The sequence below is a fragment of the Monodelphis domestica genome, chromosome 6 (genome assembly GCF_027887165.1).
Source record: "Monodelphis domestica isolate mMonDom1 chromosome 6, mMonDom1.pri, whole genome shotgun sequence".
In the NCBI taxonomy this organism is placed as follows: Eukaryota; Metazoa; Chordata; class Mammalia; order Didelphimorphia; family Didelphidae; genus Monodelphis; species Monodelphis domestica.
In genome coordinates, this window is record NC_077232.1 from 114136937 (window position 1) to 114164318 (window position 27382).

Here is a 27382-nt window from a genome sequence, read left to right on the forward strand (position 1 = left end):
CTATATTCATTAGGGAGATTGGTCTATAGTTTTCTTTCTCTATTTTTGACCTGCCTGGTTTTGGAATCAGTACCATGTTTGTGTCGTAAAAGGAGTTTGGTAGAACTCCCTCTTTGCTTATTATGTCAAATAGTTTGTATTGTATTGGGATTGACTGTTCTCTGAATGTTTGATAGAATTCACTGGTGAATCCATCAGGCCCTGGGGATTTTTTCTTAGGAATTTCTTTGATGGCTTGTTGGATTTCATTTTCTGATATGGGATTATTAAAGAATTCTATTTCCTCTTCTGTTAGTCTAGGCAGTTTTTATTTTTGTATATATTCATTCATATCACCTAAATTGGTGTATTTATTGCCATATAATTGGGCAAAGTAATTTCTAATGATTGCCTTAATTTTCTCTTCATCGGAGGTGCTTTCCCAATTTTCATCTTTAATGCTGTTAACTTGCTTTTCTTCCTTCCTTTTTTAAATTAGATTGACTAGTACTTTGTCTATTTTGTTTGTTTTTTCAAAGTATCAGATTCCTGTCTTATTTATTAAATCAATAGTTCTATCACTTTCGATTTTATTAATTTCTCCCTTAATTTTTAGGATTTCTAGTTTGGTTTTCTGCTGGGGGGTTGTAATTTGATTGCTTTTGAGTTTTTTCATTTGCATTTCCAATTGATTGATCTCTGCTCTCCCTAGTTTGTTAATATAAGCATTCAGGAATATGAATTTGCCTCTGATTACCGCTTTGGCTGCATCCCAAAAGGTTTGAAAGGATGTCTCACCATTGTCATTTTCCTCGATGAAATTATTAATTGTTTCTATGATTTCTTCTTTAACTAAACGATTTTGGAGTATCATATTGTTTAATTTCCAGTTGGTTATAGATTTGGTTTTCCATGTACCATTACTAATCATTATGTTTATTGCCTTTTGATCTCAGAAGGCTGCATTCATTATTTCTGCTTTTCTGCATTTGTGTCCTATGTTTCTGTGACCTAATGTATGGTCAATTTTTGTGAATGTGCCATGTGGTGCTGAGAAGAAAGTGTATTCCTTTTTATCCCTATTTATTTTTCTTCATATGTCTTTTAATTCTAATTTTTCTAAGATTTCATTCACTTCTTTCACCTCTTATTTATTTTTTGATTTGATTTATTTAAATTTGATAATGGTTGGTTTTAGTCTTCCACTAATATGGTTTTACTGTCTATTTCTTCCTTCAATTCTCCTAGTTTCTCTATTAGAAATTTGGGTGCTATATTATTTGGTGCATACATGTTGATTAATGATATTTCCTCATTGTCTAAAGTCCCTTTTAACAAAATATAATTACCTTCCCTATCCCTTTTGATCAGGTCTATTTTTGCTTTGGCTTTATCAGATATCATGATTACCACTCCTGCCTTCTTTCTGTCAGTTGAGGCCCAGAAGGTCTTACTCCATCCTTTAATTCTGACCTTGTGGGTGTCAACCTGCCTCATGTCTGTTTCTTGAAGACAACATATGGTAGGGTTTTGGATTCTAATCCATTCTGCTATTCGTCTACATTTTATGGGTGAGTTCATCCCATTCACGTTCAAAGTTATGATTGTCATTTGTGGACTCCCTGGCATTTTGATATCCTTCCCTAATTCTAACCTTTTCTTCTTTGGCTCTACCTTTTAGTCCAGTGATTTACTTTGAATCACTCCCCTTGTCCCCTCCGTTGAAGTTTCCCTTTTTAGTCCCTCCCTTTTTATTCCCTCCCCCTCTCCCTCTCTTTCCCTCCCTATTTGTTTTCCCTCTCCCCCTCCCCTCCTTGGTTTTTTCCTTCTCCCTACCCTTGTTGGGTAAGATAGAATTCAAGATCCCAATGGATCTGAATGTTTTTTCCCTCTCACAGTTGATTTCACTGAGATTAAGGTTTAAGTAAAAAACCCTCTCTTCCTCTCCTTCTTATAGGAGCTTTCTTCCCCTCCCCTTCCCATGTGAATCTTTGTGTGAGAAAGATTATTCTATTTGGTCTTTCTTTTCCCCCTAGATATACATTACATTTTTCCCACATGTTAGTATACATATATTGATATAAATGTAGTCTTTATAGAAGAGAGTTTGAGTAAAAAAAGAAGATAACAATTTTCTCCTTTCCCCTTTCCTTAATATTTACCTTTTCAGATATTCCTTGCTCTTTGTTTTTCGATATCAAATTTTCTACAGAGCTCTGGTCTTTTCTTTGCAAAAAGTTGAAAGTCTTCTGTTTTGTTGAATGCCCATATTTTCCCTTGGAAGTATATTGTCTTTCTCTGGCTTCCTGTAGGATTTTTTCTTTTGTTTGAGAGCTTTGGAATTTGGCAATTACATTCCTGGGAGTTGTCTTTTGGGGGTTTAGTGTAGAAGGTGTTCTGTGAGCTCTGTCAGTGGCTGTATTACCCCCTTGTTCTAGAATCTCTGGGCAATTTTCTTTGATTATATCTTGTATCACAATGTCGAGTTTTGTGTTTATTTCTGGCTTTTCTGGAAATCCAATTATTCTTAAATTATCTCTTCTCCCTCCATTTTCCAGATCTGTCACCTTGTTGGTGAGATATTTTATGTTCTCTTCTAATTTCTTGGTGTTTTGGCTTTGCTTTATTAATTCTTGCTCTTTTACATGATCGTTGTCTTCCAGCTGCCTGATTCTGGCCTTTAAAGCTTGGTTTTCCTTTTCAGTTTGTTCACACCGGTTTTGTAGATGTGTGAATTTCTTTTGCATTATTTCCCACTTTTCCTCCCAGAAGGCTTCCATCTTTTTGGTCATTTCTGATTCAAATTCTTCATGGGTTTGTGGAGAGTTTCCATTTCCTTTGGAAGGTTTCGGAGCATTTTCTTGTGTATCATCTTCTATCTCCTCTGTATTTTATATTTTGACTCTTTAGAATGTGTCCAAAGTTGCCCCTTTCTTCTTATTTTTCTTGGGATTTTGGGGCTTCTGTGCTTCTGTGGAGTTTGCCATCTCTGAATGGGGAGGATTATCATTTCTTATCTCTTTCTGGTGTTCAGAGGCTTTAGTCCTGGGCAGATTGTTGGTTCTGTGAGCTTTCCCTTGGTTAAACTGAGTATGCCTTAAGGCAATGACTTTCACTGGAACTGGAATGGCAGGGTTGGACCAGGGGGCCACACTCTTCCCTGGTTCTCTCAGTTTCCCTGCTTCTAAGGTGCCCCCTCAACTGGGTCAGGTTGCTTTCCCCTAGGAATTTGCCTTCAGAATAGCTGGCCGTGAGGCTGTTTTGTCAGCCCTGATGGTTGCTGTTGTTTCAGAGGACCCTGGTTCCTGTGGGGGAAGGGGCCATGGCTTCCTGGAGCTCCAAGGGCAGTGACTTTCCCTGAGACTTGGATAGCAGGATCCAGCTGGTGAGGCTGTCTTGCCTGCCCTGAGGGTTGCTGTTGTTTCAGATGACCCTGCTCTCTGAGGGGGGGTGGGGCTGCGGCTTCCTGGAGCCTTGGACTCTGCGCTCCTACCCATTAGGTCCAAGTGATCTCGGGTTCTGGCTTTTGAGTGGGGCCGTACCTTTTGATCCAGGTCCAGGTCCAGGAGGAGGATTTCCAGGGTCTATGCTGTTGATCGTTTTGTATTTCGGCACTTTAGGAGCTTATAGTTTGAGATTGGTCAGGAAGGGTTTTCTGGAGATCTGAACTTTAGCTTTCTCTAGGCCGCCATCTTGACCGGAAGTCTCCCTAGAGCTTTTTATAACCAGATTTGTCATTCCATTCATAAACATGGTCATTTTTGGCACCAAAGACAGTGTAGACTCTGATAAAGGTATGGATAACACAGGGTATAACCACAATTGCCTCCAAAATATGTACAGCTTGTCTTACCTGCCAGGCCTTCAATCAACACACTTTTTGAGGAAAAGCCTTTGGTGGATGTCCTCTTGCTTACACAATGTTTGAGCATCAGCAAATTGACATTAACTCTATGCCAGAAGCTTGACAGTATGAATTTTGTGTGGTCATAATTGATTAACTGTCCTGGTAGCCTGAAGCATTTCCTATTGTTCAGGCCACAATGGCTTTTGTTGTCAAAGTTCCTCTGAAAGAAATTATTCCTCTTTTTGGCCTGCCAGCACCTATTGATTCAGATAAAGGAAGTCATTTTACTGATTCAGTATTATCTCAAATTTATTCATGTTTGGGTATAACTCCTAAATTTCATGCACCATATCATCTTCAGAGCTCTGGCCAAATTGAACGAATGAATAAAAAACTTAAAACCATGATTTGCAAATTGTGAATGGAGACTCATTTAAAGGGACCTGAAATTCTATCTCTGGCACCAATTTTATCTCAGAAGCAGACTCATAGGTGATTTACACATCTCACAATTTGAGATATTATTTGAACATCCACCTATTCAGGCACAATTATTTACCTCTGCCTATACCTCACTGTTAGGAGGGGATACAACAATTGTAAGTACATCAGGCAATTAGAAACAAAATGACAAAAACTCTACAAATCTAGAGCTGCTGTTCAAGCACTCCCCATAGACTTCTTGCTTCATAAATTAAACCCAGGTGATAATGTGCACATAAAGAATTTCAAACATGTTGGGTTGACTAAACCTGCTTACAATGTTACATGCAAGGTCCTACTAAGTACACCAACAAAGGGACTCATGGATCCACTGTAGCCATGCAAAATGAGTACCTTCTGTTGCTGATGAATAATTTCATGTACTGATTGCATTTGACTATTGATTGTGATTACATTGCTTTATTGCTGGATTTGTAGTATTTTGTTGCATTTCCTTTGGTTGATCCTTCTATTTGCATAAATTTCTTTGTAGGGCAACACATATACTACCTCAAAGAGGAAAATCTGTATTGGTGACCTATATTGACCTAATGTGCATTTAATAACATTGTGTGCCTTTTCCAATTTTTTAAAATATTTTCTTGAATATATTATTGCTTTATCTAACTCATTCACACTCACATTGTTTGTCTACCTCATTTGTTCTCCACTCACATTGGAGATTGTAGTAAGTCAAAGAGTTATGAATCTTATTTTTTTTTAAACTAACCTCTATACTTTACCTCTGTAATTGTGAAATATACATAATTTTAACATTTTGTTTTCTTCTTACGTGTGTCATACAGCATTTGGTTTTTTCTGTTCTTTTCTCATTATTTTTGCCTTTGAAACATGTCACTATTATTGAAAAAAGTTTTTTTTTTTTAACTACTTTTACTTTTTGCAATAGCATAACCTAAAATGTCCATTTACATAGCATATAGAAGCATATGGAAATGGGCTTTGGACTATGGCAACCTGTTACTAGTATTTAAATATTATGAGACTTTTGCTTAATGACTCTGTCTATAGTGGTAGTCTCTCAGCGATCGAGAATGACTATTGTCTTTGTGCAGTTTCATCTATGGTGTACCCTCATGTGGTTTTGGAGTCCAAAGGCTAAAACGCAAATTTTGTGGCACGTGGGGCATGGGACTCCAGTTGTTACGGGAAGTGCGGTTGTGGCCTGGTGTTGGCATTCACGTGCAGCAGGAAGACGTCGATGTCGCTCATCTTCAAAGGTGGTGGCAGCATGGTTAATGTGGATTCGCCAGCTGCTTCTGTCAGAGGCAGCGAGTTCTAGTTGCTTTGGTGTAATGCCAGCCCACTTCAAGTTGGACTTTAGCTGAGCCTTGAATCTTTTCTTTGGTCGGCCTTGTTTCCTGAGTCCAGCTGACAGTTCACCATAGAATACCTGTCTTGGTATTCACTGTGGGTCCATGCAGATGACATGTCCAGACCATCATAGCTGGGTTTTGAGGACCATTACTTTGATGCTGGTGGAGTTGGCTCTATCAAGGACTTCCTGGTTGGTGATTCAGTCCTGCCATCAGATCCTCATGATTGACTGGAGGGAGTTTTGGTGGAATTGCTCTAGCTGTTTCATGTGCTTCCAGTACAGTGTCCATTTTTCACATGTGAGCTTAGGACCACTGCGTTATACACTTTGAGCTTCATCGCAGTGCTTACACCTCTGTGTTGGAGGACTTTGAAGCGCAGTTGCCCAAGTGCCTGGCTGGCCTTTTGGATCCCGGCATTAATCTTGTGGTATAGGGACCCATTGTTGGCGATGGTGCTGTCCAGGTACTTGAAAGTGTTGACTTTAGAAAGCTGTGTGCTGTCGATTGTAATGCATGGCTGGTTAGTTGGGCTCCCTGGTGCAGGTTGGAACAGCACCTCTGTTTTGCTGAGGCTGATAGTCAGGCCAAACAGTTTTGTTGAGGTGGAAAACCTGTCCACAATGGTTTGGAGATGATTTTCTTGGTGGGCCATGAGAACAGTCTTCTGCAAAGAGAGCTTCCAGGATGAGCCTCTCTGTTGTCTTTGTTTTTGCAGTCAGGCAGCGAAGTTCAAATAGTGAGCCATCCAGTCGGTATTTGATGTAGAAGCCCAGGTCTAGATCCATCACAGCATGTCATAATACTTGGGTGAAAAATAGGTTGAATAGTACCGGAGCAAAGACACAGCCTTGTTTCACACCATTGGAGATGTTGAAGAGATCAGAAGTCTCTCCACCAGATAGGACTTCCCCTGACATGTCGACATGAAAGAGCTAGATCAGTTTGACGACTTTTGCTGGGCAACCAAGCTTGCTGAGGATCACCCACAATGCATCCCTGTTCACTGTGTCAAATGCCTTTGTCAGGTCTATGAAGACAATGTAGAGACTCAGGTTCTGCTCAAGGTATTTTTCCTGCATTTGCCTCACTGTGAAGACCATGTTGATGGTGCTGCGATCTGGTTGGAAACCACATTGTGATTCAGGCAGGTTCTGCTCTGAAACAGATGACAGGAGTCTGTTGAGTATAACATGGGCGAGGATCTTTCCAGCAGTGGAGAATAGTGAGATGCCTCTGTAGTTGTCACAGGCTGCTCGTGAGCTTTTGTTCTTGTATAGGGCTACGATGGAGGCGTCTCTGAGTTCTGGGGGCATGTCTTCCTCTTCCCATATGCTGGTCAGCACTATGTGAAATGCCTGGAGTGCCTTTCCATTTAAGGCCTTGTACACCTTGGTTGGGATTCCGTCTTTACCAGGTGCCTTGCCTGTACTCATTTGTTTAATGGCTTTTCAAGTTGTTCAATGGAGGGGTTTTGGGGGAACTGGTCAAGGACGCTTTGGTCGACTGAAGAGGGTCAGTTGAGAAGCTGACTCAAGTGTTCTTTCCACCTGTTACTGATGCCTTTTTTCTTTTATGAGAGTGTCACCATCAGAGGATAGCAAGGGAGTGGTGGTGGGTTTTAATGGCCCATAGACAGTCTTGAGGGCACTGAAAAATTGTTTGTAGTTTTTCATATCAGCAAACTGCTGGATTTCTTCTGCTTTTTTTTCCCCACCATCGGTCTTGCATCTTCCTGATCTCACACTGTGCCGTGGCTTGGAGAGACTTGAATCTGTCCTTTTTAGGAGCAGAGTTTGGGTTATTTTGCCACTCCCTAAAGGCTTTGTTCTTTTTGCTCAATAGGTCTTCAATAGCAGTGTTGTTCTCATCGAACCAGTCCTGGTGGTTGCGTTGTTTTGGGCCTAGGACTGCCTTTGATGTTTCCTTCACTGCGTCTCTGAACTGGTTCCATTTCTTGGTTGAGCTTCCAGTGAATGGTCTCTTGGCAGACAGCTTATTGTCCAGGCAGGACTGGAATGTTTGCAAATAAGATGGATCTCTAAGATGACTTACTTTGTAAAATTCACGAACTGTCTGGGCGTGTTTTGGATGGGGAGGCTCAATGCGCATTTGGAGAGTCGCTCTAACCAATCGCTGGTCTGTCCAGTATTCAGCTCCTCTCATGGCTCTGGTGATCTTTACATCCTGGATGTCTCGCCAGCTTACAATGATATAGTCAATGAGATGCCACTGTTTTGATCTTGGGTGCATCCGCATTGTTTTATATTTGTTCGCCATTCTGAACACAGTGTTCGTGATGGTGAGTTCAAACTCTGAGCATTTGCTGAGTAGCAGACTATGTCTAGTACAAGGAGAAGAGGACCACAAAATAGGACAGAATCTGACCCGCAAAGTTCCAAACAAGCATAAAAAGATAAAATAAACCAAGCCAATTGTGTGGGGCTTGATAACATTATGCACAAAAAGCACAATGTCTTGATTATGGGTGAGACTTGAGTTTGCGGCTATTTATCATGGGTTAAATTCAGGACTTCTTTGTACCATACTCTCTATAAAACATATTACATTGATTGTTCTGGCTCCATTATCCTGAAAAAGCAAAGAAAAGGGTTGAACTGGGGAATTCTATTTCTCATTTGTCTTAAGATCCAGTCTCTTTTTCTATTTTCTTTCTTGATATGGTAACTTACTGTAGTCCTGACTGCTAAATTTGGTTAGTGAATGATTGTTGTTACATGCTTATGGAACATGGATCAGCACAAGTGCCTGTTCTGAATAGTGATATTTCTTTCTTTTTTTTCCCTTCCTCCCAGAATTTTTTTCAAGTTTTTTTTTTATATTCTATATTTTACTCAGGGAATATTTTTTTTTAATTTCCTTAACTTCTTTGATGTTTTTGATACTTGATTCATATGCCTTATGGCTCAACAATGCATCCCTGTGTAATTCCTACATGTATCCCTGTATGTTCCTCAGGGGGAAATGTATCATTATTTTCCTCGGGGGAACTATGTTATTGTTCTGATATTTGACTTGAATTTGAGCCTAATTTAGAGTAAGTGACTACCTCCCAGAATCTAGAAGGCATTGTAAATATGTCTGCTGAGACTACACTCTGTACCAGAAGATCCAGACTGAACTTTGAGATGTGGAGAATTAGAACATTGGGGAGGAGGGTGCTAAAATGCTTTTGTTTTGAATGCATACTCTTAATGCAAAGGGGACTTCCCCCAATTGTCTTTTTGTCAATGCACCTATTATTGGTTTTCTTCCTTTTCCATTTTATTTTCTTCTTATCCCCAAATTATTATAATTTCTCTTTAAAAACTGTAATATTTATTTATACACCTAGTTCAATTTATAAATTAGTTATGTTTTCATGATCCATTGGGGAGACTGGTCTCCCTAAGGATCATGGGGGGTTGTATTAATTAGAATGTGAACCCTGCACTACATTTCCCATAATTCCCTTTTCACTTTCCATGTATATGCATCATTACATTGATTGAGGTTTTTAGTTATGATTTTGTATATGCTATCTCTCTCTGCTTGGTCCCACATGGAGGAGGGGGAACAGCTGGCTTGGCTTCTCTAGCTTTTACTTTCACTTTGCTCTAAGTTGATTTTAATAAATTGTGTTAAATATTATATTTAGAGTATTACAAATTAATGTTAATCTTTACAAAAAATAAAGAAGAAATAAATAATGGAAGTGAATGAAATTTTAGAAAAGTTAGGACTAATAGACTTCATGGAATGTACCTTCTTTTAAGCAGTACATTGCACCTACACAAAATTGGAAATGTATGAGAGCATAAAAAATTTACAACCAAAAACAGAAAACCAAAAATGCTAAATGTCTCTTTTTCAGATAATAATCCATTACACTCCATGGAAAGATGAGTCAAAAATTAATTGGAAACTAAATGATATAATTATAAATGGATGAATCTTTTCACAAAATATAAACTTCACAGATAAATCAAAATGAAATACAAAGAGAATACTTGAATACTTCCATCTCTGAAAACACAATATCATTATTGAAATGTCTAAGAAAAAAAAACCCAGCATCAAAAGGATTCAAAAATGAAATCTGTTAAACATTTAAAGGAAAATAAATTTCTATATTATATAAAATATTTGGGGAAAAAAGAAGGAATGCCACTTAATTGTTTTTTGTATGATATACATAAGATACTATTATCTAAAACAGAAAGAGCAGAAACACAAAGAAAATTATTGGCTAATTAATTAATGAAGATTGATACAATGATTTTCAACAAAATACTAGCAGGAAAAATATAGCAATATATCACAAGGTTGATTCACTACCAACCAGGTAGAATTTATACCAGGAATACAAGGATGGTTTGACATTAGGAAAACTATTAGCATAATTTACTATATCAATAGCCAAACTAATAGAAATCACATGATTATTTCAAAGATACAGGAAAAATCTTTGACAAAATACAACACCCATTCACATTAAAAACATTAGAATGCATAGGAATAAATGGGCCATTACTTAGAATTTTTGTATTATCTACGTAAAGCTATTAACAAGTGGCATTTTCATTGGGGATAAGTTAGAAGACTTCCAAATTAGATCAAGAATAAAATAAGGATATCTTATCAACATTATTATTTCATATTGTATTAGAAATGCTAAGTTAATAATAAGGGAAAGAAGAAATTGAAGGAGTTATAATAGACAATGAAGAAACAACTTTTTTGCAGGTGATATAATGGTATAGTTGGAGAATGCTAGAAAATCAATTTAAAACTAGTTGAAATAATTAATAACCTTAGTAAATTTGTAGGATACAAAATAAATCCACATAAATTAGCATTTCTATATATTAACAACAATGTCCACCAGCAAGAAATGGAAAGAAAATTCCATTTAATATTACTCCAGACAATTTAAAATATGTGGGAAACCACTTGTCTAGAGAAATCTAGGAATTATATGAACACAAAAAATTACTTTTCACATAAATGAAGTCAGATCTAAGCAACTGGATGAACACTAATTGCTCATGGAGCATGAATAGGTTAAGCTAATATAAAAATGACAATTCTACCTAAATTAATCCCTTTATCTGGTACCATTCCAAATGAACTACCAAATAAATATATTATAAAAATAGAGAAAATAATTACAAAATTCACCCAAATGAACAAAAGGTCAAGAATTTCATGGGAATTCATGAAAAAAAAATGTGAACGTGGCTTAGCATTACCAGAACTCAAACTGTCCTATAAATCAGTAATCATCAAGACAGTCTGGTAATGACTAAGAAATTGTACCATAGATCAGATACATAATACACTGCATGAATTACCTTAGCAACAGAGTATTAGGTAAGCTCAGATTTCAGCTTTTGGTAAAATAGCTTACTCTTTAACAAAAACTACTGAGAAAAATGGAAAAAGATTACCAAAAACTAAGTATAGACTAATGTCTCAAATACTTTATCAAGATAAGGTCAAAATTGGTATAGGATTTAAATACAAAGGGTGATTATAAGTAAATTAGGGGAACAAAAAATAATTTACCTGGGAGATTTATGGATGAAGGAAGAGTTTATTAACAAGCAGGACAGAGAAATTATCATAAGAGGTAAAATTAATGTTTTGTTATATTAAATTAGAAAGGTTTTATACAAAAAAAAACAACTGTAACGAAGTTTAGAAGTGAAACAACAAATAAAAGAATTCATAACATTTTGCCAATAAAGATCTAATTTCTGAAAACTATAGAGAATAAAGGCAAATTTATAAGAATGTAAGGCATTCTCCAATGGATAAATTGTCAAAGGATATGAACAAGCAATTTCGAACTGAAGAAATGAAAACTATCAATAATCCTATGAATAAAACATTATGAATTCCTCTTGATTAAAAATACGAATTAAAACAACAATGATATACTATCTCAAGCTTATCAGATTTGCCAAGATGACAGTAAAGTGATAAATCTTGGAGGAAATGTGGCAAAATTAGGACACTAACATATTGCTGGTGGAATTGGGAACTGATTCAATCATTCTGGAGGGAAATTTGGAACTTTGTTCAAAAAGTTATAAAACTGTGCATACTCTTTTAACAGGTAATACAATTACCAGGTCAGGTTCCCCAAAATATCAGAAAAAAGGGGAAAGGTACCATTTGTACAAAAATGCTTATAGCAGCTCTTTTTGTGGTGACAAAGAATTAGAAATTGAAGGGATATCCATCAATTAGGAAATGGTTAAACATGTTGGGGTAGGTGCTGGTGATGGTATACTCTTGTATCATAAGAAGTTATAAGCAAGATGATTACATAAAAATAAAAAGCTGGAAACATCTGCATGAATTGATGCAGAGAAATAAGCAGAACAGGAGAACACGGTACACAGTAACAGTAATATTATATGATGATCAATTGTGAACATTTTTGAGTATAATCAGTAATGCAATGATCTTTGACAATTCTGAAAGACTTGTGATGGGGAATGGTATCCACCTCCAGAGGAAGAACTCTTGAGTTATATGAATATAGATGAAAGCACACTTCTTCACATCAGTGTAATTATGACTTTATTTTGGGGTTTTGATTTTGTAAGAGCTTGCTCTTACAACGCTGACCAATATGGAAGTGTGTTTTGCATAATAATATACACAGGCCAAATCAAATTGCTTATTCTCTCCAAATGGGGGGAGGGAAGGTAGGAAAGGAGACATTTTGGTTCTTCTAATTTTAAAAAACATGTTTAAAATTATTTATAATTGGAAAAATAAAATCTTTCAATTTAAAGATATTTATTGGATTGTAAAAAATAGATCTTGGAAAGTTGAATAAATTTTCAATTCAAGTATTAAAAGCATTGTCTTCTGTGGAGATGGTTATTAATACTTTTATATTTATAAGGGAACATTTCAAATAATCTTGTGTAATCAAATAACCATTGACTTAGAGCTAGAAGGGACTTTAGAAATCATTTTAATGTCCTCGTCCTCATTTCAGATATGGAAAAGAAAATCCAGTGTACTGGGAGAAACAAAACAAAACAAAACAAAAATCCAACCTTGCCCAAGCTCATTCAAATAATTAGTGGTAGAGCTGGGATTTGAATCCACTTGTCCTTGTTTCAGGACTCACTCATCAATCATTAATTAAATTCCAGGCATTATGAAATAAATCACAACTAGGCTACCTATACATAAATCTAAGGCCAATTTATATATTGCCCTAGATTTAGGGAGAAAAGACAAAAGTTTGTCCTATTATTCTCTTTATAGATACATTTCCCTTTCACATTTTGTACCTGATTCTTTTATAAAGCACTGAGACCAGATTTGAGCTGAGACATTTTTAGTTTTAGAAGTCTCCTATAATCAAGGAAAAATAAGTTCCCTTCTAAATTATTTCATGGAAGTAAATAATATTTGTTATGAAATTGTATTTTCATAAAGAAATATTAAGGTAGAAAGGCTAAATATTCAGAATTATTTTCATCTATGGACTACTTCAAAAATAGCTGTCTTTGGAATGTCATTACAGAGTTATGAGGAAGAAAATAGGAGTAAAAGAGTTTCTCTACATATAGTTATTTTGGAGAAGTGAAGGATATGAGATTACACTTAGAGAATCCAAGCAATCACTTTTCTGGATGAGTGACATATTTTGGAAAACTATGTAAGTCTATTCTCCGGAACTATATTTGGGAATATTTTTTATGGGTACAGCTCATTAAATAGATGCAACTTCTTTATGTTATATAATCTGCAAAGGAAAAGGACAGTCCCTATAATAATGAAATAATTCTTTAGCTACAATATTTCAATGCATAATTCATAAAGGCTATATTTCCAGAGTAGATTAACCTTAACCATATCAATTTTATAAATGATAGAACTAGTGCTAAATATCCTTTCCAGTGAGGCAAGTTATAGAGTCAGATTTCAAAGAGACCTTAGAAATCATCTAGTTTTTTGCATTATAATATAACTGACCTAGATCAAATTGGGGGAGTGAAGGTAGGAAAGGAAGTAGTTTGGATCTTCCAATTTGAAAATTAACATTTTATTTTCATTTTTAAAATGAGGCAACTGAGATCCAAAAAAAATTATGTGACTGGCTCCAAGTTAAACAGACTACCAAAAGAAAGAGACAGAAATTGAATCCACATCTTCTGACTCCAAATCTTATCTTATTTTGATTTTATTCCTGCCTAATCAGATTTTTAGAAACACTGTTCTATGCTAAATAATTAATATTTCAAGTGAACCTTTACCCTTACCAATTTTCTTCCCTAAAGTCCTTGCTTCCAACTCTCTGATTGACATAGCATGCTTTTCTATTCTTTTCATTTTAAATGCATGGATGTTCTTGCAACCATTAAGCTCTACAGGGCTTTTGCTTCCTATGCTACCTTCTGTGCCACATGAGCTTTGATAACATTCCTAATGGAAAGACTGTCAGAAAAATCAGATTCCGCGTAGTTCACAGTCAGTGAGGTAAAGCTCAGAATTCATGCCTAAATATGTAGGCAACTCAGTGGGATTCACAGCTGTGAACTCTTTAAGAAATGACTATTTATGAAAAAAATTGGAGAACTAATGATCCCTTTGTGTCACAGCTTATTAGGTGATGCTACAGCATATCCTCTAAATGGGAAAATGCAATAGCTTAAAAGGTGTTTGACATTGGGAGCCAAAATGAGCCTGTGTCTCTTTGCAGGACTAAAATCAATTGAAGATATTCACAGAGAGGGCATGCCAACTCTTGAGAAATCTTTGGGGATGTTTTGCTTCATTACCCTGTAAACTCCTTAGCCTCTAGCTGTTTCTTCAAATCATTTGCAAAAGGGCACACCCAAGAGCACTTTAATTATTTGTAAATTAGTGACAATAATCTTTGTATTCTCTGGTTCACTATGAGGAAAAGGTACATAAATGTTTTATTGAATAATTATTATTTCACTTAATGTGTTAGTATTATATAAATATGAATTTTAATCAAATATTTTTCAACATTTCCAATCATCTTATTTTGGGAAAACTGGGGAACAAAGTTTGTCAATATCAAGGCAAGGAAATATGGGAGAGATATGGAGTGCCTTGGGGAAAAAGGTAGAAATAATAGAGTTTATTTGTCAAGAATTCTGGGGCTTGAGTCCATTAGAGAATGAAGTAAGTTTGGGAATGATGGTTAACTGTGAATACAATTCTCTTTTCTCCATTTTTTATAAATATATAACAATTTATTAAAATATAACTTCTCCTTAAATTCTTTTCCTGGAAAATATAGATTCATATGTAAGAATGTTGTATCATTTCTTGGCCTTTTCCCTAAGATCAATGTCTCTCTGTTGTAGTAAGAGTAGCAGTAGTAATCATTTTCATTATAGCTAGATCTTAGGGAATCATCATGTTACAGATGTAGGGATTCTAAATCTGGAGTCAAAAATTCTGGGTTAATTATTCTCTCAGCCAGTTATTATTGATGTTATCTTGAGCAATTCATTTTGCCTGTTGGTAATAAAGCTCTCTCATCCGTAAAAAGAAAAGAATGTATTCAATGTCTAAGGTTTTTGTCTGTTTTGTGTCGCTATGTCTACATATCTAAGTATAAAACTTTATAAATTTTGCAAACTACTTTGAAAAACTAAACTTTGCAATATCAAATTAAGTACTACCAACAGTGTCCTAATTTTACAGATTATAAACCTGAGGCTGAGAAAGATGAAAAACCTTCACTAGAGCCTCAAAACCAAGAACATCAGAAGAAAGATCCTAACTCAAGTCTCTCCTAACTTCAAATCTAGCACTTTTTCTATGGACCTTCAAGATTCCAGAGAACCCCTAGGAAATTATGTTGCCATATTGACTTGGATATTAATGGCAATAACTGTACTATTGGCTTTAGACTGATGAAATCTGGCCAAAACCAAAAGTAAGACACATGGACAACCTTCTCCCTACAATATTCAGTAGCATCTGTTTATTTCTGGCTTCATAGGATAACAGTTCATATGTAATATGTTGTAGTTTGGAAGAAATCAACACCACACTCTTCTTTGAAAAGTGCCTAAATACATAAAGAATAAACTCTTTGCCTAAAAGAGAAAATTATTGAGGAAAATTGCAGGTAGTTTTCCATAAGAGTAAGTAAAATTTCCCAGCCCCCCAATTTAAGTATAATTACCAATTAGCCTGCAAGAATATAATGACTGTGTAGCTATGAGGCACTCACCACAAAATTATAGAGAATTGACAGCTCCTGCTTATTATATAGGGTACATGGTGAAATGTATTCATAGAGGAAATGATTAGCATTAGGATTTTAGAGGAGAAAATAGTTTAAGCATATGTATGACTTTTTCTAAAAAGTAACTTAACTCAAAGTTATGTGCCTGACCCAATTTAATTTATGTTCTAAGAAATTCAGCATTACCCTTTCAATGCTGAATAAAATTGAAAATAAACATTTCTGAGTTTGGAAAGGGAAAATTATGTAAGAAGAAGGAAGTAAACATATTTATGTTTGATGGGATTATTTTCTTAAATCAAGGGAACTGGAAGCTAATTCATTCATTTCCCAGAGAAGAACCACAAAAGAAAAGGGGGGGGGGGTGGATATCATGATTAGGCAAGATTCATAGTTTATATGTGCATATAAAAGTCAATAATTTACTCACTAAATTTTACTAATTTTTCAATAGATATGTAAGTTGTCATTCATAATAAAACTAATTATAATTATTTAATGTTTGTGTAGCTCCTTACAAAGACAATTTATTTCATGTTTGTGCATTTTCACTGAATATCTCCCATACCTGCTATGCTATCCTTCCTCAACTGTGCCTTCTACCTTCCCTGATTACCTTTAAATCTTAGCTAAATGTTAGTCTTCTATAAGAAACCTTTCTCAGAAAACTTGAAAGCAGGTTGGCAGAAACTCGAGATGGAATAACATTTTACACTGTATACCAAAATAAGGTCAAAATGGCAAAATGATTTAGACAACAGAAGACATATCACAAGTAAATTTGAGGAGTGTAGGAAATGTATCTCTCAAATCTAGGGATGAAGATAGATTTTTTTGACCCAAGAAATAGAGAGCACAACAGGATATAAAATAAGCAATTTTGATTACACAAAATTTAAAAAAAGCTTTTGCACACATAAAACTAGTGCAGCAAAAATGAAAACAAAAATATAAAGTGGGGATATTACAGTAAATTTCTAAGATAAAAACCTCATTTCTCAAACAAATGAGGAAGTGATCTGAATTTATTAAAAAATGTCCTAATTTTTTAAATATTGTTCAGTTATTTCCATTTTTTCCAGCTCTTCATGATCCCATTTTGAGTTTTCTTGACAAAGAACTTGGAATGATTTGACATTTCCTCCTTTAGCTCATTTTACAGATGAGGAAACTGAGGCAAATTTAATTAAATTATTTGCACACTTAATAAACATCTGAAGCCTAACTTGATCTCTTTTCTCTTTGTACATTGGGCAAAAAACTACACGTGATTAACTAAGACATAGATGTTTTGAGGTATTTAATAAAATTTGAATAACACAACTTCCTTACATTGACCAAATTACCAGCTCTTCCTATGTACATACATAGTATTTTAAAAATCAATTCAACAAACCCTTTTAAAAACCTATCATGTGTTAGTTGCTGTTGAAACAAGGATAGAAAATGTGCCATTCCATGCTTTCAAAGAGATTATATTCTTTTGGTTGTAGTATTATATCTTAGCAATGAAAACACCTTAAGAATAACCAAAATTAGTAATTATTACTCACATTTCACAAAGTTCCATACTTTTCAAAGTCCATCCATCATTTCTTCTGATTTCCAAAATTGCAGTGGGAAGCAAGCATGGGAAGAATAACTATTGTCCAAGACAAAGAAAGAGACATTAATCAGTTGTTAGTTTTTTTTTAATGTGTCCCTTATGGGAAGCTTCTTGGAACAAACATAGTCATTGAATATATTCTGCCCTAATGAGAATCTAAAAATCAAATATTACTTAAATATAGGTTTAATAATGTCATGATTCTCTCCTTTAGAGAAACACGTAATTTTCTTTGACATGTAAATTCTTTAATAATCAGTCAATAGCCTATCTTTACAGACTGATCTTATATTACTCATTCTCAGACACTGTACCTTGGTCAAACTTGCATAATTGATGTTCCTTAAAAAAATGACCTTTCTTCTACTTCCATACACTTGCACAGGAAGTATTGTGGAGTATTGTGTCTTACCAATGAGAACACCTTAAGAATAACCAAATTTAGTAATAATTACTCACATTTAAATAGTCACATATATGCATATATTTCATATGCATATATACCAGACTTTTTCATGAAAAAACAATATTCTTTCATGTTAATATGTGCATAATTTAAAATGTATAGGAATAGTTGAAGTGCTAAGATTATTTAGTTTCAGTTAGCTAAGGCAAACTTTAAATATTTGAAGTTGATTTATGTGTGAAAAAAAGATTACATTCATCAGAATAACCACATGAATGTGATTCTATGGGGTAGAACAGGCAAATTTTATAGAAAAATTGAATTTGGCTAACTACTTAAAAGGAATTCCTACTTCCAAATGTTTATATGAGTGGAGAGAGAGAGAGAAAGAGAGACAGACAGACAGACAGACAGACAGACAGACAGATAGACAGAGAGAATATCCTAAGAATTTGAAGAAGTAAGTAACTGCTTTCTCCTAAAGGTAACTCTCCATCCTTGAAGAAGTTTAAGTAGAAATGTAATGTCTAAGTCAGAAAACAGGCAGTTAGAAGATAATGCACTTCTAAGTATTCTCTGAGTTAGACTAAGAGGAGCTGTGCTCAAAATATAGCCACAGAAATTTTAGACTTCACAAATTAGACTCATCAATCTTGGATTTTCTAAGTATTCTTCTAATTTCTCCTTTAACTTGAAATATTTCTAATTTAATTTTAATCTAAGGATTTTTAATTTGTTCCTTTCCTAATTTTTAAAGTTGAAAGCCCAATTCATTGGTCTCTACCCTCTCTATTTTATTGTTCTAGGCAGTAAGGGATATAAATTTCCCCTTGAGTACTACTTTTGCTGTCTCCCATAGGTTTTGATATGATACCTCCTCATTGTCATTATTTTAATGAAGTTTGTAATTGTATCTACGATTTCTTCTTTGACCCACCTGTTTTGAAGAATTATATTATTTAATTTCCAATTAGCTTTAAATTTGCCTTTCCATGAACCCATGTTAATTATAAGTTTTGCATCATTATGATCTGAAAATGGCATTTATTATTTCTCCTTTTTTGCATTTGTTTGCAATATTTCTATGCCCTAGTACATGGTGGTTCATTGTATATGTACCATGTATTGCTGACAAGAATGTATGTTCCTTTTATTACTGTTCAGTTTACTCCAAATATCTATTAACTTTAAATTTTATAACATTTCTTTTACTTCCCTTATTTCTTTCTTATTTTTTATTTTGGTTCAATTTACCTAGTTCTGAAAGGGGAAGTTTAAAATCCCCCATTAGTATGGTCTTATTATTTATTTCCTCATTGAACTCCTTGAATTTTTCCTCTAGAAATCTAGATGGTATAACATTTGGTGCATAGATGTTTAGTATTGATATTACTTCATTGTTTATAGTATCTTTTAACAAAATGTAATTTCCTTCCTCATACTTTTTAATCAGATCAATTTCTATTTTGTCTTTCTCTGGTATCATAATTGCTACTCCTGATTTTTTTTTTTTACTTCAGATGATGCATAATATATTTTGCTTCAGCCTTTTACTTTGAATCTGTGTGTCACCCTGCCTCAGATGTGTTTCTTCTAAACAACATGTAGGAGGATCTGGTTTTTAATTCACTCTGCTATCCACTTCCATTTAATGTTTGAGTTCATCCCTTTCACATTAAGTGTTATGGTTACTAACTGTGTATTGCCCTCTGTCTTATTATCCCCTTTAGATCCTACTCTATTACTTTTCACTGTATTCCTTCTCACCAGTATTCTGCTTTTCATCACACTCACAATTCCCCCTCCCTTCTATTACCCCCTCTTACCTTGTCTTGTTCTCCTTCTACTAATCTGTAGGGTAAGATAGAATTCTATGACCCACTGAGTATACTTGCTTTTCCCTCCATGATCCAGTTACAAAGAGAGTAAATTTGAAGTATTTTCCATGAATACCCTTAACCTACTCTCTGTATTGATTTTTCTCACCTCTATGTTATCTAATTTGCCTCATTCTATGTCTCTCTTCCCTTTTCTCTCAGTGTAACCCTCTCTTTCAGTCCTGAATTGACTTTTTATATGTTATTCATATGCATAGATATCATATCATATGTACGTATATTTCCATATCATCACATTTAAATAAACATCATATGATCATATTATCATAATCAGCTTACTTTTCCACCCTCTTTCTGAGAAAAATCCTTTCATATTCTCTACTACTGAGGGCAATTTTTGAGAATTCTAGAAATGCTCTTTCATTATAGACATATGAACATTTTTATTTTAATAAGTCCCTTGACTTTTCTCTTTTTATTTACCCTTCTGGGATTCTCTTGTGTCTCATTTTTGGCCTTCATATTTCTTGTTTAGGTCTGGCTTATTCCTCAGGAATGTTTGGAAATCTTCTATCTCATTGAATGACCATTTTCCCCCTGAAAGAGTATACTCAGTTTTGCTGGATAGATAACTCCAGGTTGTAAACCAAAATCTTTTGCATTTCTGAATATAATATTCCATGCCTTCAGATTCTTTAATGTAGAAGTCACTAGGTCCTGAGTGATCCTGATTGTAGCTAGGTAATATTGGAATGGTTTCTTCTGGCTGCCTGAAGTATTTTTTCTTTAGTGTGGTGGCTATTACATTCCTGGAGCTTGTCAAGTGATGATTTCTTTCAGGAGGTGATCTGTGAATTCTTTCAATTTCAATTTGATTTTCTCGTTCAAGGATCTCTGGGCAGTTTTCTTAGATAATTTCTTGTAACATGATATGCAAGGTTTTTTCTTCATCATAGCTTTCAGGTAGACCAATAATTCTCAGATTGTTCATCCTAGACCTGTTTTCTAGGTTAGTTGTTTTTTCAATGAGATATTTGTTCTCTCTCTTTTTTTTTTCATTCCTTTGATTCTGCTTTAGAGTTTCTTGATTTATCATTAGTTTCTAGATGGTCAATTTTGATTTTTAAGACCTAATTTTCCTCTGTTGGTCTTTGGCTCCTCTTTTACAATTGGTCCATTACTTCTTGTATTACTACAATTTCTCTTCCCCACTTTAACTCTGCCTCCCTTAATTGGTTTTTGCAGTTATTTTCTTTGTTTTTAGCTCTTCTAGAATCTGTGTCAAATCTGTATTTTTCTTTTGGGCACTGATAGTGTTTCCTTTGCTTTCATAGTCCACTTTCTGTGTCTGTACCTTGATCTTTGTCTCTATAAAAATTCTTTAGAGTTAGGTTCTTTTTTGTTGTTTGCTCATTTTTCCTAACTAATTATAGGTAGGATCTGTTTTCTGAGAAGTTGGGGGTACCCTCTCAAACTTTAGCCCTTCCTTGATGTTATTCTCAGTTTATTTTCTGGGTTTTTAACAGTTTCAGTTCTTGGAGAAAAATGTGATGGTCTGGTGGTTGAGAGCTCTGGGAGCCCTCTCCCCCTGATGATTCAATTGACCTGTGAGATGCTGATGGCTTAAAGATTTGCATCAAGCTTGGCCATGAGCTTTTGACCTCAGTCTGAACTTGATCAGGTCAGGTGCTGATCAGATTCTAGCCCCAGGCTTAGGTTCATGTTTTCTCAAGGGGTTCTTGATTCAATCAGATCACCCTTGGTTGTCCTGTCCTGGAACTTGACCCATAGTTTTGGGTATAAAGATCCTGGGGAACCTTCCCCTGAGAACTGTGTTTTAACCCCCCACTATGCATTATGTCCTCACCCCAAGCATAGACTGGGATTTCTGGCTTCACTCTGGGTCCATGGGAATCAACCCCTTTCAGTATAAACTGTCTTGGACTGGGATTCTTGACTTCTCCACAGGTTTGCAATTTCAAGGGATGTTATTGTGAATTTTAGATTTACTCCACCCTACTTAGTCTTTAGAATTTTTGAAATCACCACCACTTAAGGATTAAATGTGGGGGAGGATGGTCTGTGACCTGTGTGTGCTAGTAAGTGACAAATCAGAGATAACTGACTGAACACCTGGGCCTTCCCAAGTCAAGTTTAAGGCACCATTGGTACATGTGAGACACAGGAAGTGATGTAAAGAAACCAAAAATTTTCCCTTTACATTAGTTGGCTTGTACCGCGAATTACCCAGCAGGCTCTCAGGGTCTAATTTAGCTTTGGATTAAGTTTGGGAGCATGTGAAAGCAAATGTGTGGGGTGGTGGGATGTGTGGTTTGTTCTTTGCTTGCTCTGCACTTGCTGCTGTGCCTCTTGCTAGCTCTCTTCCCCTCATACCTCAGTTCCCCAAGGTGATTTCTGGCTACCTTTTGAGTTTTCCTATTTTTGAAGATCATTACCCTCTGTCTCTTTTGGTTCTTTCATACCTTTATTCATTTTGTTGTGATATTTTACTCTTGGTCACAGAGGATTTTTGTGGTGAAACAGCATGTTGCTGGCCTAGTTACTCCTTCATCTTGGTTCCACCCCCAGAAGTCCCATGAGAGCCTTTTGAGAAAGAGAAACCTATTACTTATGACATTCCAAGATGAAATTATGTGATGCTTTTTACCATATTTGTATCCGTCCAAATCTCTTACCCTACCAAAATAAAGGTCATGTCCTTTCTTTCCTCAAATTTTATATCCTTAATCAAAATTCCACATTCCATTATCTCATGCCTAATTCTGCCAGAGACACATATGAGGTGTTTTAATTGTCTTATTTCTGGTATTTTTACAATACTTTTTGGTACTTAATGATTTTTTGATAATATAATACAACTTAATTTATATCCTGAAACTCCTCCCAATAACATCTTTATTATTTCTTTGTCATGTCACTGAAATTCACTCCCTTTCTTAACCAAGATCTTGCTGTATTCCTTCCATTGCCTTTCACAATAGGTAGGAGAACATTTCTCAGTTCTTTCTACATGACGTTGGGGCTCCTGGGAGATGTCAATAATTTGAGCTGTGGGAAGAAATAAAATAATTAGATATTAGAAAAACCAGTCCCCTTCTAAAACACAATTACCTTATACCATTGGACAATGGGGAAATGACATTATTTTGGCAAGGGAAATTGTTCTGAACAGGAATCCATGTCAAAATGTAATATTGTACACTTTTCAGGTTAGGTATAAATAAAGGATAAAAGAAGTCAAAATGATTCCCCAACTGTGTTTCTATTCAAGGATATCTTTGAGGTCAGTGTGGAAACAACTTTGCAAAAGTCAAACTCTTTATCAGGTTTTTTTTTTCCTGTGTAATTCAAAGAACTCTTTCATTTCACTTCAGGGTAGCTTTCAAAGACTTCCAAAGGGATTCATTCTGGAATTCCTTTCTGAAGGACATATTTAGAGTAAAATATTTATGCTTCACATTATTATAAAAATAGAAGGTTCATTTATGTAATTGTATTATGTGAGTAACTCACAAAATGTAGGATTTCAAAAAGCATGCTTTTATCCCTAAGCAATTATATTGCAATATGTATATTCCATTTAAGTTGATCCTTTAGGTAAAAGATGGAAGAAAATCTGCCAATAGGTGGTGCTGCTGTGATTGAAATTTGAATAAAGTAATAAGCAAATGTGATCCTTCTTGAAACTCCTATTTTTAATCTTCTACATATTTCTATCTTTCTACTTAGCCACTGCTCTATAGTGAACTGGCTATAAAATGTTACAATGGATATAATATTTTTTAAGAATTTTGGAATCATTTTGTGTCACCTTCATTAAAAAGGATGAGAACTGTGTCAGAGATCATAGCTACAAAAAACAGACTGCTCAAGGTGGTACTTATCTGATAAAGGTACATATCAGGCATGGACTAAAATGGGTGTTAAGAATTTTGCATGAAGTCCTTCATCAAGGTTGAATTATATAATAATTAATTTAATGGTATGTCTGCGTGACATTCCTTGTCAAACATGATTTTTTTGTGTGCCTCTAAACATCGCCTTGTAAAACATGTGGCAGCGTTACCTAGACAGAAATAACCTGGATACCATTTGCAATTAGACATGAGAATGATATGAGTCATAACAAATGCATAATGTATGATGAGTGAGAACTACATTTCCAGTCCTAGATTGTTTACTGTTTGAACGTTGTTAGTTGAAAATGTAATTTATTTAGAAAAGCTTTTAATTATAAAAATGATGGTAAACAGTTAACATCAGGATTGGTGTGATGAGACTTGATTGCATGCCAAATTTTCTCAGAACAGAATTTATTTCTTGGAATTAAGTGATGATAACAAACCAGGATGTGACTTAGTATGACATGTTTTAAGTGCATTCACTAAAAGTTAAAACAAACCTTTTAAAAAATAGCCATATCATCAATCTCTAGCTTTTTTTCTAAAAAAGCTTTATTATCTATTTCTGCTTTGGTGTATAATATCTTATGTTACTATATTTTAAATTATTATCATCTTAAATTACAATATCTTATAACGAAGTATAATAATTTCTCAGAGCAGAATCTATAGTTTTCCTTAGCATTTTCTTATCCTTTCATTTTTCTTTTGAAGACTATTTTTATTATGAGTCAGAGTAGCCTTGAGTACATAATGTTAATTATTCATACAAAATGAAGTAATTGTAAACCTGGAAAATATCTAGTTATGTCATACATTTTTCTCTTCTCTCTCTCCTTTTACTTATGACTACTAGATAACTATTATTTTATAAAGAAAACAATTCAATTTCAATTCAACATATAAACCAATGCTCTAGACATAGCACTGTTTAAAATTCAGAGGGAGATATAAAGTTTAAATTAAATAGTGTAGCTATCCTTGGAAGATCACAATTTGATATACAATTGAAAATGTGTAATAGGTAAGTTTCAGCATAGAGAAAAAATAAAAAAAATTCAGGTAAGATTAAATAAGAAAAATAGAATTTCTAATTTGGGAAACTGACATAATCTCTCAAGAAAGTGTCATTTCATTAGCATCATAAAGCATGACCAGGATTTCAAAAGGCAGAAATTAGAAAGATGGCATTCTTTGCATAAGAAAGTTGCATGAGACAAAGCCAGAAGAAAGTGATCTTACTAGTTACAGAGGGAGTTACATGAATTTATATTTAAGATTTCTCAAAGATAGAAACTTCTAAGAATACTTTCATCTGTAAATCATATACAATACAATACAATACAAACTGAATGTTATAGAGGACATATTAGCCAAATGTATATTTTTGGGATTAGTTTGTGCAGTGATTAGAATAATAGACGAGGAAAGGAAAACATTTTCCTGAGTTACAGAGTTCTATCCTCATACACTTACTTGCTCTGTGACACTGGAGAAGATACTTAATTTTGCCTCCATTTCCTAATTTTTTAATGAATTAGACAAGGAAATGGCAAAACACTTCAGTATCTTTGCCCAGAAAACATCAAATTGGGTCACCAAGAGTTATATACAACTGAAAACAACTGAACAACTACACGTATATACAAATATAGAGTAATGATATTTTATTTTACCTAATATATGTAATATCAATTTTCCACACAAATTTTATGAAACTATTTGGTCCAAGTTGTCTCCCTCTGTCCCTTCCTTTCCTCTTCTCAGAGGTGGTAAGCAATTTGATCTCAATTATATATATATTATCATGTAAAACATACTTCTATAAGGATAATTTATATGATACATATATAAATACATATATAAAATTAAAAACCCTATAAATTGAAGTGAAAATAGTATGTTTTGATCTATATTCCAACCCTAACAGTCCTTTCTTTAGAGGAGAATAGCATTTTTAATTATGTCTTCCATGATTGTCCTAGATCATTGTAATGCTGAGAAATGTTCTCCTACCTATTGTGAAAGGCAATGGAAGGAATACAGCAAGATCTTGGTTAAGAAAGGGAGTGAATTTCAGTGACATGACAAAGAAACTATATCATTCACAGCAAACCACCCCACAATGTTGCTGTTTAGTTCAATGTTCTCATGGTTCTGCTTATTTCACTCTGCATCAATTCAGGTACATAGATTTCCAATTCCTTCTGAGACCATTTTGTTCATCATTTCTTACAGCAAAATAATATCTATAATCATCATATACCATAATTTTTTCAGTCATTAGCCAATTGATTGATATTCCTTTAATTTCCAAAACTTTGCCACCATAAAAGGGCTATTTATTAAATATTTTATATAAGTAGGTTCCCCACCCACCTCCTCTTTTTAATCCCTTTGGCATATAGACCTAGTAGTGGTATTACTATATTAAATAGTATGCACAGTTTTATAGCCTTTTGGGTATAGTTCCAGATTACCTTCCAGAATGGTTAGATCAATTCACAACTTCACCAACAATGTATTAGTGACTGAATTTTGCCACATTTTCCCCAACATTTATCTCTTTCCTTTATTGTCATTTTGGCCAATCTGTTAGGTATAAGGTTGCTGGGAGCCATCAGGCCATGATGTCTTAACAAGGTCACTCGTGGAAGCTAAAGAGGTCACAGGGTGACCCGTTGGCAAAATATGATTGCCCACTCAGTCCCCTTTGCATGACCTCTCTCATTAACATCCCTTAACTATGGAATTGACATGATTTCTATTCCCCCCTAACCTCAGAAGGAATAATACAAGAGCAAAATACCTGTACTCTATTTCTCCAAAACATCACCAAAAGATCAGACCCTCAAACCCAATCCCAAAGACTACCATGGGTTAACTTTTACTCAGGTACACAATTACCAGTAAAACCGTAGAACTTTCCCACTCACAGAAACTTATTCTCATGAAGCCAGCATAAAAAGTAATCACAAAGGCATATGCAAAATGTGCAGGTACACCAAGCTTCATCATGCCTCAGTGACTTGATTCTTCCTCTTGAGAAATTCCCTAGTAAACCCTGAAAAATTATCAGTCTAATATTAAATCTGAATTGTGTTCTCGGTACCTCTCAACTTCAATATTATGATTGTTGAATTGTTTTTAAGAATTTCTGATTGATTATTTCTTTTTACTAAATGTAATAAGTAAATTTCTTTGATTGTTTATAAGCTCAAGCTCCTCTCAGGGTAATGAGAAAATTAAATCAACTCTGACAAAATCATTTATCTTGTGTGAAACATTTATTCTGTCAAGAATCTGTAATCACAATACAAGAATATAGAATGTTAATCAAGTGATTTGTTAAAAGTTAATGTATTATTTTTCCAATTATTTCTGTTTAGATATGTGTGTTAGGTAATTTATCTGTGTGCTAAAAATGGGTATAAAAATAAACACCAAGCCTGGGGATGGCAAAGCAGCTATTAGGTGCAAAGCATGCCCGCGGTCAATTGATAAACAGCTGTCTTCCATTTGTTATTTTCTTGACCGACCAATTTCCACCTGTCAGGAATCCCTGGAGTCCCAAGTGAGGCTGGACCTTGCCCCTGACATAGGGTGGCACTTCAGAGTTGTTTTAACTTGCATTTTCCTAATGAAGAGTGATTTGGAACATTTTTTCATATGTTTATTGATAAATGATGTCTTCATATG

The 27382-nt window shown here is 34.7% G+C and overlaps 1 pseudogene; it reads right to left on the reverse strand.

Annotated features, from left to right (window-relative positions):
* The window catches only part of LOC100620031 (histamine N-methyltransferase-like), a 115056-nt pseudogene extending 88358 nt beyond the window's left edge, over positions 1-26698 (reverse strand).
* Between the last annotated feature and the right edge of the window lie 684 nt (positions 26699-27382).